Here is a 19,033-nt window from a genome sequence, read left to right as displayed (position 1 = left end):
TAAAAACGGGCGCTCTTTGACTTGAAATTCCACTTCCAGTAATTTGTCCTATGGACATCTTTGTACGCGCAAAGATTTATAAGTGAGGATGTCACTTATGGCATTGTTGATAATGACAAGATACTGGGCACAAGCTAAAGGACCATTCAGTGGCAGGAGCTATCAAACCGAATGATATTTGGATGATGGAATTTGTAAGGGCCACTTGCTGGTTACTCCTCTAGAATCCATTCCTTTTTGCCCCTTCCAAATGGTTGGTTGGTATTGACTCCCACTCCCACCTCCAGGGGTGAACCAATTGGTGGGAACCAGTCAGTCCATCATATTTCTATAGCCACAGAACCATTTCCTATAAAATAAAATCTTGTCCAATCAGAATGAATGTGAGGCTCAGAAGAGCTGCAGCCATGAGAGGAAAGCCTGGAGCTTCTAGGAGACCTGAAGGTGGACACTGCAGAAGGTGCTAACCCCAGGATTTGTGGCTGGAGGAAGGAGCCTATGGATGGCAAGCTAGATGACTTATTTCAGCTGGTTTGAAGTAAGTTGTCCTATATTTACTACCTTAAGGATTCTTGGTGCTGAAGAATGCTCAACAGCCATGAAGGAAAATGAGGTTGATCTTCTTTTGTCCATGTGGAATGATCTCTATGATACTTTGTACAATGAAGGGGCTAAACAATGTAGAAAATATTCCCTTCTTTGTAAACAAAAGGCTGTGAGAATGTGGCCATGTGTGTGCATGCGTGTGTGCCATGTGTATAAGTAGCCTCAGCCCATGCAGTGCCTTTGAACAAATTAGGACAAGGTCCTTGCTCTGGGGCAGCTGATGCAGCCCCATGCCATGGAGCAACTGGGAAGTGAGTATGCAATGGACTTGTCCCCTGGGCTGAGTGGCTTTGGGCACTACACACCTGTACAACAATATGCTATGGACATGATATATATGCTTGTATATACCTATATACATATATTCTATACATATATTCTATGTAGAATATATGTAAAACTAGAAATAGAGGTTGCTTCTGGAAAGACAAGACTTAGAGTTTGGTGGTAGTAAGCAGCAAGGAGTCTTGTCCGTCTGTACTGCACTTGGGGTGCGTCTGAATTTTGTTACCATGCATACAAATCGCTTTTCAAAATTTTCACTTAAACAAGTAAGAAAGCAAACAAAAATACAGATTTAATTTTAATTATTCCCTTGCTTAAAAAAAAAAAGGAAAAACAAACTCTGGCATCATGCAAAGGTTACGGCTGGCCTCAGCCTGCGCCGCCTACCTCGTCTCTGGCTGCTCCCCTTCCTTCATGCTGCACTTGAGGTTTGCTTGAGATTCATCTCACAGAGCATGCTCCTTGGCTTTTGTACCATTTTACATGCTGTTCTGCTCTTCCCCACGCTCCACCCCAAGGACTATCGTCATCCTCTGGGGCCTTCTTCCTTGGAAGCACCCACAGGCTTTGGCGCTTTCCCCCTTCTTGCTCCTGCCACGGTTTTATTATAATTATTTGCTAATCTGTGAGTGAACTCTTTGACACCATTGACTGGACTTAGGACAGTCAGGGCTAGTGACAGGATGGGAAGAGGCATCTCATAGCTGTTCCATGAACAAAGGGAGGTAAGTTCAGATTCCAGCTGTCTTTTTGCTAGACTGTTCTATCCCTTTCAGACTTCTGTTCTCTTGCAGTTGCAAATTCTCATCTATGCTTTGTCTCTTGGCCCAGTAGCGATCAGCCAGGTTGTAGCAGAGTGAGGGTTTCCAGCCCAGAACAGATAGCATCTCCTCACCCTGAGTAGCTCAGGGGAGCCCTCTTTCCCTTCACCAAGGATGCATCTGAGATTCACAGCAGATCTGTCGACCCGTTCTTTGTCTGCTCTGACACATAAGCAGTCTGTCATGAAGTGTTCATCCGGCTTAAAAAATTGAGAAAGCTGGGAAGCAGAGGACAGGGAAAAGAACATTTGTGAAAATATAGCCAGCCACTTGGACATCCGTCCCACCCAGCAGTCTGCTTGCTTAGCCCAGTAACCTGGAGGCTCATTCAAGAGCTATTACCGTTCCTGGTAAGAGCCTTCGTTCCTGGTAAATAATTACCGAGCCCAGGAGAAATCTGCCCTGTGCACATAACATCGGTAAGGCTGTGGCTTTCCAGAAAGGAGACGTGGTGAGGCAACAGTGCACTCCTCATGCACACGGGGAAGCCGGCTGGGCTTGCTCAGGGAGGAGCTGAGCTGCCGCCAGGTTGGCCACTGCTAGAACATCGCAGGTGCTCGGGAAGGCCCTGGAGGACGGTGCGTAAGGAAGATGATGAGCCGTCAAACCCATTTCTGGTTTCAGCCTTCAAGAACAATGGTTGCTCGGGGATGCTAGTGTTGGGGTCTGGGGAAGATGCGGTGTCCCGGGCATCGGACGACAGGTTCGGGGCTGCTGCTAGTCTAATATAGTGTCTTTGTATGAATGAGAAAAAAAAAAAGAATCTCCCCTTCTGGGCTGACACGGCCCCCCACTTGGGCCTAAGGCTTGCAAGCTGGAGGTGCCTCCGTCCGAAGGAAGAGTGTCCATTACTCTGGGGGGGGCACGACCCCAGGCCTGGCACCTAGGCCTCAGCTCCCACTCACCCTCCCAGCTGGGAGCTATTACGTAGCAGCACAGGAGCCGCTGTACAGCGGTGCTTGTGGCCCAGACGGCATCACTCTGGGGACACTTAGAAAGGCGAGGTGTAGAGAAAAGTGAATTGGTAACTGACGGTTCTAACATTAGTTGGAGTTGTTCTTCCCAAAGTGTGGAACTCCTTATCAGAATCACGTCAAGTCCTTGAGGAGAATGCATATTCCCGGGGCCCACCTCAGAATAACGGAATTAAACTCTCTGAAGGGAGGGGCCCAGCAATGGGGATTTGTAACCAGCTCCCTAGATGTTTCTAATGCCCTCCAAAACCCACAAAATGCTGGCTTAGGGACTGTTCTGTCAGAAGCCCTTGGGATCTGCATATTTGGGAATCTAGAACTATCTGTCTGGACACAGGAAAAACAGACCGCACCTCCTCTGCGCTCTGCAGTGTCATTTTGTGGGCCCCCGAGGTCCTCCTGAAGGCTGCCGCTCTGGGGTTAGGGCTGATGTCATTCATTTTTCTGGCAGCACTGCTTTGTTGTTTCTAAAAAGCAGTTTTAAGAGTGCCACATTTTAGGATAAAAACTCTAGGAATCTTGAAACAAAGAGTGGGTACAGCTCATAATGCCACACTTGTCTTTCCTCCTCAGCCTCAGGCTCACTTCCTGCCGCCTGGTCCTGTGGTAGAGAATGTTTCAGGCCGAATCCCATTAAAGGAATTCTTCTGGAGACACTTTGTTTCCATCTTATATGAAGGTTAAGTTACATTATCCTAAATTCCAAGGGGCTGATTAGCTTGCTTTGTTAAACTGGTATTTCTGTCATTTTGAGTAATGCTTGAAATATGAATGCGATTGCCCGTATCTGGCCACCCCTCTTTTATCTAGAGAGTTTCACTGGAGCAGAATTTGGGCTGAACTCACATGTGCAGATACCCATTGCTCTGGGCCACAGGGAGGCGCTTATACAACTCAGCCTCCCTCCCTTGGGGGGATGAAGTCATTCATACACATTGTTCACTCCTGTAGAAGGAAAGTTTGTGTCCCCTCAAAATTCATGCATTAAGTCCCAACTTCCAATGTGAGGATCCTTGGAACTGGGGCCTTTGGGAGGAGATTAGGTCTTAAGGGTAGAGCCCTCATGAATAGGGATTAGTGCCCGAATGAAAGAGATCCGGAGAGCTGCGTTGCCCCATGCCTCACCCCCTGTGAGGACTCATCAAGACAATGGCCATCTGTGAACTAGGAGACAGGTCATCATCAGCAGACACTGAGTGTGCTGGTATTTTGATCTTGGTCTTCCCAGCCTTCAGAACTGGGAGAAATAAATGTTCCCTAAGCCACTCAGTTTATGGTATTTTTGTTACAGTGGCCCGATCTAAGACATTCACGTTGTCATCTTTGTGTCAAGCACAGAGCAAGACGTGTTAGTGTGAGAGGTTGAGCAGGGTGTTTGATCTACACTCCGCCGTCCGTTATGGCAGCCACCAGCCTCACGTGGCTACTGGGCACTTGAAAGTTCCCAGTGGAGATATGCTGGAAGTGTAAAATACACACCAGACTTCAAAGACCTCATAGGAAAAAAAAAAAAAAAGCATGTGAGATATGTCATTAACAATCGTTTTATATAGATTGCATGTTGAAATCATAATATTTTGGATATATTAGGTTAAATAAAATTCATTATTAAAAGTAATTTTACTTCTTTCTTTTTAGAATGAGTCAGCTAGAAAACTAAAAATCACAGATAGAACTCACATTATATTATTATTGGACAGTGCTGCTCTAGAGGGTGGGAAGGACATGTAACTGATAATCATAAGGCCGTGTGATTACTGTTGGGTTAGTAGGACAGGGCGAGCTAGGGGCAGTTTGAAAAAGTCCTAACTCAGCCTTGGGAGTTAGGAAAAGGCTTCTGGGAGGAGGTGATATCTAATTGAGACCCAAAAGCTGAACAGGAGGGAGGTACAGAGTGAGGTGGTGAGGGGTGTTGGAGGTGACAGGGTGTGGTGCATTGGGGAGCTGTAAGCAGTTCAGGGAGGCTGTTGCTGGATGATAGGGGGTGGGAGAGAAATCTCTGGAGAAGGAGGGAGGCAGCAGGGTATGGGGAGGAGGCACTCTACTTCTTTCTGCGAGGCCTCGGCCGAGGCCGAGCTCTGACTTCCTTTTCCTGGTAGTGGAATTGGAGGTATTAGAAATGAACGGATATTTGGTTTCCTTTCCACCTGGGGCAGGCCATGGAGGGGGAGGAAATGCTTAGCAGTATTGGGGGTAGGAGAAAAGTGTTTAAATATTTTTAAATATTTAAATATTTAAATATTTGCCCCACACTTGGCAAAAGCCAAGTGTGGAACTGATGAGCTAGAGCAATTCTTATCAATGAGAGTATATATATATATATATATATATATATATATATATATGCTTTGTAAATGTAATGCTCCTGTATAAATATTACTTTATGATGCTCAGTTGACCCTTGATCTGTCTATAAGAATATTGAAATGATAAATTCTATGTCTGGGAAAATTGCAATACTTGCTTCAGATTTCAGCCTATTTTATTTTTAGAAGAGGTGATTTTCAGCAACAGCAGTCTTCACAAGGATAATAACAATCCCTTTTAAAGCAGAAGACTCTGAAGAGAGTAGCAGTTCTGATGCCAAAGGGTCACAGTGTCCTAGGAATGGCCCAGCCCAGGATATCACACCATGCTACCTTCTCATAAGGTACTGCGCATCCAAAAGTGAAGAGACCAAAGACTTTTACAGAGCGTCAGAGTCTCTCAGTTCTCACACGGCGCATCTTTACTCAGATGCCCATTGTCATCAAAATTCCAACAGAGCAATAAACTAAATGCTTGGCGTGGGACGTTCAGGAAGTTTCGCTTCTGTGTGTGGTTTGGCTTTGCTCTTAACACACAGTAAAACTGTTAGCATCTGGGAGTACATTTATCTGGAAGCGGTTAGTTTGCGCATCGCTTTCTTTGCTTTGAGCTTTCTCTAGGGATTGGGGAAGAGCAGAATTTGTCCCCAGCAAATGGTTTTCTTTTAAATTTTTTTTTTTTTTTTTTTTTTTTTGCAAATGGTTTTCCACAGATAAATGTCCTTCGGCCCCTGGGAGGCCCAGAACTGGATTACTTCCTCCTAAGAAAAGAGATTCTCCAGTAAAGGGGATGGCTTTGGACGTTTGTCCACTCATCCTTTTTTTTTTTTTTTTTTTAATTTATTGAGCACCTATTGTGTGCCAGGGACAATACTGGTCCCTGAGAAGAGGTGAATTAAGAAAGAGCCCTTTTTTGGATCAAGCTTCTAAGCAGGTCGGAGAGATCCGCGTGAATTCAAAGAAGCCTCAATGCGGTTTAGGGACAGTGAGGGTTAGTGGTGAAGCTGTGAAGGCTGCGAAGGGAGGGAGGCCTCAGGGCTGCTGGGGGGCGGTGGGGCAGGAGAGCCTCCCCCTGAGAGCACCGGCTTGTGTGGGGAGTTGTGGGCTGGTGAGCAAAGCACAGGAAAGAGAAAGTGCGGGCCGGGCCTGGCTGGTTGGGGAAGAATCAGGAAGAACCTGGTTGAGGGGAGCGAACCTCCCCAGGAGAGTTTGCAGTTGCACAGTGGGGAGGTCTAGGCTGTGGAGAAAGGACCCCGGGGGTGAAGCCTGCAGGTGGGAGGGGAAGGCGGGCTCTGTGGGGCGTCTGTCCGGGTCACTTGGAAACTGCAACTGGCACTTCCTTTTCTCTCTGAAGTGTGTCCAGCCTCGGGGAGCCCCAGGAAGGGGCGGCATGGTCACCCAGGGTCCCCGGGCCGCAGGGAGGGAGTGTGCGGGCACTTGCCCCCCGCGGGCTTCCCTCTAGGAAGGGGCCTGGGTGCCCAGCAGGGAAGCGTGAGTCGGCGCCCCCAGGCTGGCCGGGCCGCGGGGCCCAGGACGACTCGGGTGGCAGGGGCCCGTGTGCAATGTGACGGTCCCCTTGGCCGCCGGCCACTGTTCCCACCGCGCGCTGCCGCCCCACCCCGAGGCAGGATGCCCTGCCCTGCGGAGCCGTTGGAAGGGATAAAGACATTTGTTTTGGAACTGGAAGCTTTCCTGGCACTGCGGGGAAAGGCGTCGGTGCCCCCCCAGCTTGCCCGCCCTCCGCACCGTCCCGAGTAGGTCGCGGTTACACCTGCCCCGGCCCAAGCCTCCCGGGACAGCGGCGCCGGCACCCAGGGCCCTGGGCGGAGCAGCAGGAGACCCTACTCCCAGAGCCCAGCGCAGCCTTGCCCCTCACCTCCCTTATTAGGGCAACTCTGCCCTGTGAGATTGCACCGAGCCACCGAGCCACCGTGAAGGGGGACGCCGGGCACCTGTCCAGGTGGTGAAGCGGCGGTCTCACTCGTCACCTGCTTAGCAACATTGAGCAATCGGGTGCATTTTTTAAATGCTCCAGAGGCTTCTGTGAACTCTAAACCTGAGGTTCACTCCTGATAGTAGAGCTGCCTTTGGCAGGAGCACGCTGGCCACAAGAGGGGCCTGGTAAAATAGGGGCCGGGGCGCCTTTGGCTGCTCCGCAGGGCAGCTGGCCCCTGCACTGGAAACGCCCTTGTGCAACACACCTGTAGACAGACACCTACCTGCTGGGTACCTATAATTGCCAACTGCTTATTGTGTGAGGAAGACACTACAGGAGGTTTTTTTTCTTTTTAAGTAACCTCTACACCCAACATGGGGCTCGAACTCACAACCCCAAGGTCAAGTCACACGCTCCACCGACTGAGCCAGCTGGGCACCCTACTCCAGTTTTCACTTAAGCTATGCTATGTGGTATTAACCAGGAAATTGTTCGGATAGCCAATTATCTCTGGTGGTTATGTTTTGGCTAACCTCTCAGGAGGAAGAAATTAAGATATTGGAAGTCATTTTGCTTTTCATTGTCCCAAGCTGGTAAGATGTGTCATCCTTTGATAAAGAACAAAACCCAAAAGTCTACCCTTTTTCTAAGTCACCGTTGTTCCGTGTAAGTATAACTTAAACAGGGGATGAAGACCATGGATTTGCCGAATCAACAAACAGTGTAACATTGCAGTTAAGGACATTCAGTCTGAAGACCCAGCCACTAAGCCAGATCTTCCCAGTGCTGTGCCACCCTGGGCAAGTCACTCTATCTTCTCAAGTTTCTTTATCTGTCAAAGGGGGACACAAATAGTCCCTGCCCCATTAGGCCATTGTGAGGATTAAAAGGAAACCCAGGTAAAGGTACTGGGTAAATATTTAGTGACGTTGTTACGTGCTACTCTGTGCTAGGGAAAGATGAGCAGAATATGGACCCTCTTTATAGGAGTTCCAAGTCCACTGGGGTAGCAGAAACGGACTTATATAAATAGCATGGAAATACAAGCATGTAGAGTGTGCTCGTGAACTCAGAAGCACTCATTAGGGAATTAGGGAAGACTTCACAGGAGAGGCAACCCCTTGCTGAGATTGAAGGATGATCAGGAGTTTGTTCACCATGGGCAGCCCAGGTGGCTCAGTGGTTTAGCGCTGCCCTCGGCCCAGGGTGTAATCTTGGAGACCCGAGATCGAGTCCCACGTTGGGCTCCCTGCATGGAGCCTGCTTTGCCCTCTGCCTCTCTCTCTCTCTCTCTCTCTGTCTCTCATGAATAAATAAATAAATAAAATATTAAAACAAAAAAAGTTCGTTCACCAGGCAGACAGAGGTGGAGAAGAATCTTCTGGACAGCACCAGAAGCTGGTACAAAGAGAAGCAGGAAAGTGCATGGTCCAATCAGAGAACCATAGGAGTTATTGAAAGGTAAATATTTTAAAAGAATAAAAGCATGATACTCATAGAATTATAAGTCGAATGTCTGTCAATGGTTTTATTTAACCCATTAATTAATAAGGAAACCAGGAAAGATGTTACAAGTGGTTCAAAGGAGAACTCAAAGAGCATTCCTATGTAAGTGACCAGAAAATCATTTAAACCGCTGGTGGCTCAGCGGTTTAGCGCCGCCTTCAGCCCAGGGCCTGATCCTGGAGATCGAGTCCCACATCGGGCTTCCTGCATGGAGCCTGCTTCTCCCTCTGCCTGTGTCTCTGCCTCTCTCTCTGTGTCTCTCATGAATAAATAAAATCTTTAAAAAAATCATTTAAATAATTTACAAATAGATACAAAACTGGTCAATATTCACAGGACAAAAACTGCATCTCCGGGGACACAGTTTGCCTTTCTGTGGCCAAGAATCAGTTACCTGACTTCCAGTGAATAAAAATATAGAAACAAAAATATAAAATAGTCCACAGCTTATGGAAATAAAATGTAGTCTACCAATTATAGCAATAAAATAGCTCAGGGGCGCCCGGGGGGGGCTCAGTGGTTGAGCATCTACCTTTGGCTCAGGGTGTGATTCTGGAGTCCTGGGATCGAGTCTCACATTGAGCTCCCTACAGGGAGACTGCATCTCCCTCTGCCTGTGTCTCTGCCTCTCTCTGTGTGTCTCTCATGGATAAATAAATAAAATTTTTAAAAAGAAATAAAACAAGGAAAAGATGAAGGTGATTTGGTAGGATGCATTGAACAGGACACCCAGTAATCTTTTTTTGGCTCATTTCAAAAATGTTCATAGTTTTTCCTGATAGTGGGTTTGTTTTATTGGAGAACCAGAGGGGAGAGTGGGAGGTCGATGAGAGGGAGATGGGGCCTGAAGTGCAGACAGGGACCAAGTGTAGAGCCCCAACCTTCATGCTGGGGAGTCAGAATTTTACTCTGCAGCCTGTGCTGCAAAGCGTGGATTGTGGGAGACTGAGGCTGGAGTATGGGGCCCAGGGGAAGAAGCCAGGAGATGTTGAATCATGCAGGGAGAATGGAGATGAGGCATGGGAGTGAACCGGTTATGAAATGAAGAGACATTTGGGGTGACTCAGGTTTTAGGAGGACAGAGGATATGCCTGAGGAGCCTTTGAGGGAAGAGCCCTTCTGTGCATATACCCGAGAGTGCTATTTTCTCAGGAGCTCTCACGGAGTCATTTGGAGCTGTGGACCTTCAACTCTGACCTGACCTCTCAGTTAAAGAGAAGAACTTTCCAACAGAGAGCTTTCTTGGGAGAAATCACATACATTGATTTTTCTGTCTGGATTTTCTTTTTCTTTCTTTTTCTTTTTTTTTTAAAGGCAGCAAATAGCTTTAGAGCCCCCCCCCCTTTTTTTTTAAGATTTTATTTATTTATTCATGAGAGACACACACAGAGAGAGAGGCAGAGACACAGGCAGAGGGAGAAGCAGGGCCCATGTGAGGAGCCGGATGTGGGACTCGATCCCAGGTCTCCAGGATCACGCCCTGGGCTGAAGGCGGTGCTAAACCGCTGAGCCACCCGGGCTGCCCAGGATTTTCGAAATACTCTGATTCCCAAGATATGGTTTGGAAAGATCGTATGTAAAACTTCTCTCCCTAACCCATTTGGATCCCTTGCTTCTGTCACGTAGATGGGTGCTCCTTTCGCCGTGCCTCTATTGCCCTACCCACACCCATTCTCCTTCACCTGGCTCCCTGGTCCTTGTCTTCTGGTTGGGTTTGGTGCCTGGAGTGTAGACGGGGAGAGAGGCCAGAATATTTGTTTCTGCAGGTCCTGCCTCTTGGGCAGAGCCCCTCCAGGACAACAGCCACTGTGGGCTTCAGCTCCCAGCCAGGCCGTCCGACTCCTTTTCCTCCCTTTGCCTCTCCAGGCCTGAGAATGTGCAATGGGTTGAATAGAGCCGCCCCAAAATTCCTGTGTTGAAGGTACCTCAGACCATAACCTCGTTTAGAATAGTGGGATATAATTGCAGATATTATTAGTTAAGATGGGGTCATACTGGAGTAGGGTGAGCCCCTAATCCAATATGGCTGGTGTCCTTATAAAATAGGCGAAATTCAGACATAGTCACACAGGGAGAATCCCATGTGAAGACTGGACTTCTGCTGCCACAAGCCAAGAAACTGCCAGCATCTAGGAGAGGGACCTCAAACAGTTTTCACCAGAGCCTCCAAAAGGGACATGGCCTTGTCAACACCTTGATTTCAGTCTTCTGGACTCCAGAACCGTGAGACAATAAATTGCCATTGGTTGAGCCACTAGTCTGAGGTAACTAGTTGGGGCAGCTCTAGCAGATGAATACAGGGTGCTAACAGCTTTCTGCTGTTGCTGGTTCCTTAGCGCCAGCTGTACCTCCAAATAATGATCTCTTCATCAAAAAGTCTTTTCAGAACTTCCGGGTTGTCCCTCTCTGGCCAGGACCATCACTATAGATTTGCTGTTACGCACCAGCCATATGATGTCCCCCTCCCCCTTTGCCTTCCCTGTTGCGAAATGGTACGTTCCTGATCTTTATACGCTCTTCTGAGTTGTTTCCTATCAGAGCCACTGTTGGTGGTAAACTCAGGAGTATGATTGTAGAGAGCAGTTCGCATCTTCCGAGCCTGCCCCCTCTGTGAATGGCAACACGCCAGAGAAGGTGGTAGCAGGAAACACACGCATCACTTCCTTGTTTTCAATGGCAGGCAAACTCTTGATTGTTGGTGCCTAGGATCTGGATGACTTGCTCGGCATTCTAGGCCCTCGTGCCTGTATTTCCATATCGGGATCACATCCATGTAGGGGTCTTCACCTTAAAACCAGGAAAAGCAATATTAGACCTAAATAGATACACTTGTTTGTGTCAAGCCTTCGTGTCGCAAAAGGGCCTGTTGTGTGCTGTGGAGTGGTGCATCCTGTCTGCTCTCGAAAGCTGGAAACACAAATATCTCTTTATCCCAGCAGCACTTTTTTTCTCTTGTTACGAGTCTCCGAACAAAGCTTAGCCTGTATTCTTTGGCTGGGTTTCCAGATTTCTCCCCTCCCCAGCACAATGAAAAGAACTCTTCTCAGCCCTAGTAGGCTTATTTATTTTCTCCAGTTAAGACAAGACACATCACCAGTCATTATCGGGGGTGATAAAGTGACACTTGAGCAAGGTCATACAGATGGCAGATGTCCATACTGTTAATTTTCTCAGACTTGAAATCCCAGCATCTGTGCTTTTAACTGTCAGTGGGCCTTCTGTGTTTAAAAGCTGGTTCGATTTATCTCGATTCTGGAACTTTCCCTTCATAGAACGTTGTGCCAAACAGGTGGATCTGTGGTGGTTTGAGAATACTCATAGCGCTGCAGTAATAAAGTTTACAATAATAAATTTCTTTCATATTGTTACTTCATGTTTTCCAGTAGTTTTCACAGTCGTTCTATTCATAAAAACCCTCTGGACGATCAGAGTAGTTGATCCTGCCCCAACTTACTAAAAATCTTTTTCCTGGCCAGGGTAGTCCCTGATTTGTAGATAGTAAATAGGTAAGTATTTATTTTAATATTTTTACTCCTTATTCACAGTAGGTGACCGGGCTTTCCATTTTGGGGAGAATTATAAAATTGCATTTTAAAAAGTACAGATGAGGGGCACCCAGGTGGCTGAGCTGGTTAAGCATCTGCCCTCAATTCAGGTCATGATCCCCCCCTGGGATCACACCCCATGTAGGGCTCCCTGTTCAGTGGGGAATCTGCTTCTCCCTTTCCCTCTGCTCCTCCCCCTCTCTCACTAAATAAGTAAGTAAGTAAGTAAATAAATAAATAAATAAGTAAAATCTTTTTAAAAAATAAAAGTACAGATGATGTATAAGTTTGACAAATATTTTTGAAGGTGGAATGACCAAAGTGTATAGGAAATCTTGGTCTTTGAAAATGCATATGATTCCCCATTCAGCAGAAAAATCCAGTTCCCCAGAAAGTTTTTTTAAAAAGATTTTATTTATTTATTTATTCATGAGAGACACACAGAGAGAGGCAGAGACATAGGCAGAGGGAGAAGCAGGCTCCCTGTGAGAAGCCTGATGTAGGATGCTCAACACTGAGCCACCCAGGTTCCCCATCCCAGAAAGATTTTAGTGTATTCCGAATGAAAGTGGAATAGAAAGAAAAGTCAGAGGCTTTTCCCTTTGCCCAGACTTAATGGAACATGTGGGTCAGTTCTCATGGTTGTGGCTGAGCCACTCCAACTGAACTCAGCACCTTACAGGTATGTTTAGAGACCCAGCCACCCTCTGCCCAAGGCACAATTAGGGTTCCCTCCCCAGACCCAGGAATATGCCTGGGAAGGACTTGCTTGGTTTGTGAAGGCAGTGCCTCCTTGGGAAGCTGAGGCTGTGTCCCACTCCTACAATGAACTGAGCCCGACCTCAAGTGTCCTGGGGTCCAGCCAGGAGCAGGCTGCACAAGGCTCTTGTAGGACCGTCCAATGTTCACATGCTGTCCTGGTTCCCTACAGATGCTCTAACAAAGTACTACAAGCATGATGGCTTATAAACAATAGATATTCATTCTCTTACAGTTCTGGAAGGCCCTGGACCTTCAGAGGACTACAATCCAGGTGTTGGCAGGGTTAGTCTCTTCTGTGAATTCTAAGGCAAGAGCTACCCCAGTCCCCTCTCATGGCTTCTGGTGTCCGCCCACCAGCTTTGGCATTCCTTGGCTTATAGATTCATCACTCCAATCTCTGCCTCTGTCTTCATCTGGCCTTCTCTGTATGTCTGTCCAAATTTTCCTTTCCTTTCCTTTTTTTTTTTTAAGATTTTATTTATTTATTCATGACAGACACACACACACACAGAGGCAGAGACACAGGCAGAGGGAGAAGCAGGCTCCATGCAGGGAGCCCGACGTGGGACTCGATCCCAGGTCTCCAGGATCACACCCTGGGCCAAAGGTGGCACTAAACCTCTGGGCCACTGGGGCTGCCCCCCAATTTTCCTTTTCTTAAAAGGACAGCAGTCGTTGGATTAGGATCCATCCTAATCCTGTCTGAATGCATCTTACCTTGATTTCATCTGCAAAGATCTTGTTTCTAAGTAAGGTCATATTGACAGGTACCAAGTGTTCAGACTGCAACGTATTTTTTTGGAGGACACGGGTCTACCCGACGTGCGTGGTAACTAGGAGCCACAGCATTTTAGAACTGAAAAATGATGCTCAAGCATTCCAGACGTGACTGAGATAAAGTCCTGACTTCCCACTCTGACTGTGTTGGGGGCCAACTGCGCTCTGTCTGTGTTTCCCTGTCAGCAGGATGAGAGGATAGTAGCAGTGGCCGTCCTGGAGCCTGTGTAGGGATTAGGTGAGAATATCTGTGTGAAACCCAGTGGCCAGCACAGAGCAAGCCCCAATCAATGTTACGTAACTTTATATGGCCTCCGCATATGTCCAGTCAGCCCCTCGTAAGCTTAGGAAGTGTCATGTAGGATCCTTAGCATTAAAAAAATGATACTTTCCTGATGGTCTGGGAAATGTAAGTAAGCTTTGGGGATCAAGAATAAGTGCTTATGTGTGGTTATATTTTGATTTGAAAGAATAACCGTTTTGGTGGTTATACAACACTGCGGTTTCTTGTATAAACTGTCAAATGATATCTTCTATTTGAATAAGGCTTCTCAGTTTTCAAAGGGTTTTTATTTCTTTCTTACACAAACCCTGGGAAAGTGGCAGGGTGGGTATTGATAATCCCATTTTATGGGTAAGGACACTAAGACAAGGGTTAAGAGGTTTGCTTTAGATCAGTGAGTGAAGCTGAGATGGCCGGCTGCCCACCTGATTCATATTCTATCCTTTTCCTTGCTAACAAGACCCCTGTCTTGTTCAGATTGTGATATGTCCAGCTAAAAAAGAACATTCCCAGACTCTTTTGCTAATGGGGCTGGCCAGTGATGTGTGAGCAGCAATGGAGGACAGGGGAGCTTCCAAGACAACCTTTTAGAGAAGGCCAATTCATCTGGCACAAACCCACCACCGGCCACCCAGGGTGTGTGTGTGTGTGTGTGTGTGTGTGTGTGTGTGTGTGTTGTACTCATTTTCATCTAAACTCAGGGCTGGTTGGTTAAGATTTGAAGTCCCTAATCAAGAATACACAACTCACAGGAAGCCTGGGTGGCTCAGCGGTTGAGCATGAGCTTTTGGCCCGGGGTGTGATCCTGGAGTCCCAGGATGGGGTCCCACCTCCGGCTCCCTGCATGGACCCTGCTTCTCCCTCTACCTGTGCCTCTGCCTCTCTCTGTGTGTCTCTCATGAATAAATAAATAAAATCTTAAAACACACACACACATACCTCAGGGCATGGTGGGTATGTTCGGAGGGTCCTAGTCAGCACTCTCCAAACATAGCCAAGACAACCACCCGCATCTTGGCTAGAGGGCCTGTTAATTAGCATAAGGATTTTTCCTGAATGAAAGGTGGATTGGCTGGAAATATCTTAAAGGCACCCATACCCTTGCGTTACTGTGGCATTAAGGCCAGCCCTCTAGTCTCACCTCCCTCGCACAGGGGCCAGGTGCTAACTCTGCCGTTGGAGTGCTGTCATTTCTACCTTCCTGGACTGAAGTCTCCACACAAGTGTCGTCAGTCATGTACACAGACTTCTGAATGAGACCTGCCCTCATTTTGGCACAGTGCCCAGGGAGGTGGCTGAGGAGGGGAACTGTAGTTCTCAAGTACTTCAGACCAGCGGGGATGGTGGTCACCATCGGCTGTAGACAAACAACCTGACCAGTGTGAACGCCCAGATTGACTTAGGTCGGTTGTCAACACCCTGGCAGCCACGTTTGAATGGGTGACCCTCCCACTGGTAGTGGTTACCTGGAACAGAGCGAGACATTGGCCCAAGCCGTGCCAGTTGGGTCCTTTCTCTTGCACTTCTGCGATCAAGACTGAAAAATACTGTCGTCGGGCTCTACGTATTGCTAAAATTGAGGTAGTGTAAACGCAGACATGGTGGGGAGGCCATGTGGATGGGCAGGGAAGGGAGGAGATGGGCCAAGAGAAAAGGAGGGGCTGCATGTGAATGGAGACAGGGATTAGAGGCCATGTGGCCCCGCAGAGTGAGGATGGCAAGACTTTAGGAAGCTTCCTTGGTTCCCATCGGCTTGCTAGTTCTGGGTCTCGGTTCCTGGGGACTCTCTGACTGATCCTGCCCCAAGGTTTCTCTGAATCTTTATAGTAAATGTCTCATTATTGCTTAAGTGACTTTAAAGTGCTTTCTGTTGCTTTAACCAAAAGAACCTTGATGTAACTCAATATCATGCTGGAATGTATATAAATACCTTCTTAAAAGGTTTGTGTGTCTGTAGGCTCTATTAATATCCATTCCTCCCAACTCCATTAACATACATCATACATCTTGAACACACACACGCACTCTGCATTCATAAGCTCAGTCCAATTACCAGATTGAAATTCCCCCCATGCCTAGATGTCTTAGCAGCACATTTATTTCTCAGACTCCATAATACACCTGACTAGGTTTTAAGCAGATTGACTAGATCAATGAATAAAAATATATTGCTAAACTTCTCTTTGAGGTGAATCCTCCTCATCAGTAAATTAGGCTTCAAGGTGAGTGTACAGCAGACCTCACAGCACAGCTCTTGGGCTGATTCCCGTCCTTTCCCACACAAAGCATGAGAAAAGGAGTCACATGTGAAGAGCGGCTCCATTCGTTAGCCATTCCTTCATCTCACAGGCATTTCCTGAGCCTTCCATGTGCTCTGCTCTGCTCTAGTTGCCCTGAATCCAAAGGTGAGTGAGATTCAGACCTAGTGTGAACCATACCTGGGGCGATTTCTTGAAACTAAAACACTACTTTCATTTCTCAATTCTATTTTCTGGTTTTCCAGTTTTCCATTGCCACTCTCCTACCACTGCTACAAATTCTGTACCTCCAGGTTCTTCTTACTTTTTCATTCTTTCTTTCGTGAAGTTTAAATTTTTGGATCTGTCTGGAATTGGGGAATGGTAACCCTCCCTTACTTAGGATTCTTTCCCCAATATGTTACTCACCAGGAAGTGGTGTTACCTTGACTGACTACACACACTCCCCTTGGAAACTTCATCCTGGCTGTTCCCCCTCCTGGGAGAGCTCTTGCCCAGATATCTCCCTGGCTCATTCCATCCCCCTCTTCAAGTCTTCATGCAAACATTACCTTCTCCTGCCCACCTGCCTCAGCACTCCTGACCATCCATACCTTTAATTTTTCTTTTTCCATAGCATTTCTCACCTTCTAACAAGGGTAGAGGTCTTTGTTTTCTCATGCTATATCCCCAGAACAGTGTCTGGCATATAGTAGGCCTGCAGTGAACATTTGCTGAGTGTATGGCTGGTGATGTGGCGGCAAGTCTGTTTGGGCGAGACACAAAAGCAAACAATTGGAATATATTTGCAGTCAGGTGATCTGTACTTACTCAGGTGACCTTAACAAAGACAATGCTAAGATCAGAAAGCACAGAGATTAATTGGAGCTAGTTTTGTCAAGTTGAACAAAGTAGTCTGCAGGTACACAAAGCAGCTGGCACCCATGGGCAGAAAATATGCATATCTGTGACATGCTTTATGAGAACATGGATTGATGGAAATATTGATGGGAAGTAGTTTGGATTGTGTATTATATTAATCATGTAATATTTAAGGTTGTGGCTTTCCTCTTGATGTAATTAGTTGTTAGGTTTTTGTTAAACATTATTGAATTAAAAGAGTAGCATTTATAAAGGAAAGAGGAGTGCCGGGGTGGCTCAGTCAATTGAATGTCTGACTCTTGATTTCAGCTCAGGTCATAATCTCAGGGTCATGGGATGAAGTCCCACATCAGACTCCATGCTCAGGGAGTCTGCTTCTCCCTCTCCCTCTGCCGCTCTACCCTACTTGTGTTCTCTCTTGATCTCTCTTTCTCTATGTCAAATACAAATATATATTTTTATAATATATATAATAATATTTATTATTTATAATAATATTTATAAATATATTTATATAATATAATATATAAATATAAATATATGTTTATATATATTTTGTCAATATTTATATATTGACAGCCTGATCTCTGTCAATGAAATTCACCAGCTGATAAGGCCTGCCCGCATACCTCAAAGCAAACCCACAAATCAGATTGTGTGAGTTTAGTCTTCAATATGAATGAACATCCAGGGGTTGTCTGATTCTGGAGGAAAGCCTTCAACATGAAACAGACCAAAATCATTCAAGTAGGAAAAAAGTTTAGGAGGAAACAGAAACAAAGCAGGGGAACAGAGTAAAAATTCTCACACACCAAACACATATTTAATATTCTTGGGGAGATAAGAGGCAAAAATGCTATGGGAAAACATTTCTGTTTCTTCAATGACTATTAACTTAAGAATGTATCATGAAGTATGAGACCATTTTAAGTTAAAAATGGATACATTGTCATCTAAGGAAAGAAAGATCATCTAAACTAAAGGGAAGGTAGAGACATGAAGAGAACTAGAATATCCCCTCCTGCAATGAACTGAATGTCGGTGTCTCCCCCTCCCAAAGTCCTATGTTGAAATCCTAAACCTTAATGTGATAATATATGGAAGTGGGGCCTTAATTCATGAGGGTGGGCCCTCATGAACTGGATCGGTACCCTTATAAGAGAAGCCCCAGAGAACTCTGTTGCCCCTTTCACCAAGAAAGGTGCAACCTGGAGAGAGCCATCACCAGAACCCAACCATGCTGGCATCCCAGTCTTAGATTTCTGGCCTCCAGAACTGAGAGAAATAAATTTCTTTTGTTATGAGTCGCCTAATCCATGGTACTTTATTATAGCATCCTAAGTGGACTAAGATACCACCTCACAGTTATAAGCCTTAGTTTTCCTTCTATATTCCTAAAGATTATCACATAGAACTCTTTTGTTTCTCCCCCAAATCACCACATTTAACTTTTCAAGCTAAAAGAAAATGCCCCCCCTTTTTAAAAAAAGATTTTATTTACTTATTCATGAGAGACACAGAGAGAGACAGAGACATAGGCAGAGGGAGGAAAAGCAGGCTCCATCCATGCAGGGAGCCCAATGTGGGACTTGATCCTAGGACCCTGGGATCATGCCCTGAGCCAAAGGCAGATGCTCAACCGCTGAGCCACCCAGGCATCTCCAAAAAGATGCCCTTTCAATGGAAAATATGGATTTCACATGGAAGATGAAACATAAGAAGAACTAAGTCACAAGGCACCAGCAAGTATTGCCCCTCATCTCCTACCAGGATCAAGGCTACTTTTTTGTAGAACTTACCTGAAAAAATGGAGGTGCTGTGTACCTACCCTACTTGGTTATTATGAATATGATCTTTAAGACAATGGGCAGTTTAGTTCTATGTTAATGATATTTTAACAATTAGCACCCCCCCCAAAATTTTTTTAATACACAGAAGCCCTCCCCTATCCCTAATTTTTACAGGAGGAAATGAGGCGCAGGGAGGTGAATCACTTAACCCAAGAGCACACATCCAGTACCTCGTTGATCCAAGGTCAGAGTCTCTTACTTCAATAAGCCCAGGGAGCTCTGCTGTGCTCTGTGGACTACAGGCAAGCAGGTTTCTGCAGAGC

The 19,033-nt window shown here is 46.3% G+C and overlaps 1 long non-coding RNA gene across 1 annotated transcript; it reads right to left on the bottom strand.

The window, feature by feature from the left end:
* Positions 1–1,176: 1,176 nt before the first annotated feature.
* LOC140624618 (uncharacterized) lies at positions 1,177–11,340 on the bottom strand. Its single transcript, XR_012024081.1, has 2 exons — positions 10,117–11,340; positions 1,177–1,930 (listed from the first exon to the last, which is right to left on the bottom strand). It is a non-coding gene; the product is annotated as an uncharacterized lncRNA (long non-coding RNA).
* Positions 11,341–19,033: the final 7,693 nt, after the last annotated feature.

Source organism: Canis lupus, chromosome 34 (genome assembly GCF_048164855.1).
Source record: "Canis lupus baileyi chromosome 34, mCanLup2.hap1, whole genome shotgun sequence".
NCBI classification, from domain to species: Eukaryota; Metazoa; Chordata; class Mammalia; order Carnivora; family Canidae; genus Canis; species Canis lupus.
This window is presented reverse-complemented; position numbering and strand designations above follow the sequence as displayed.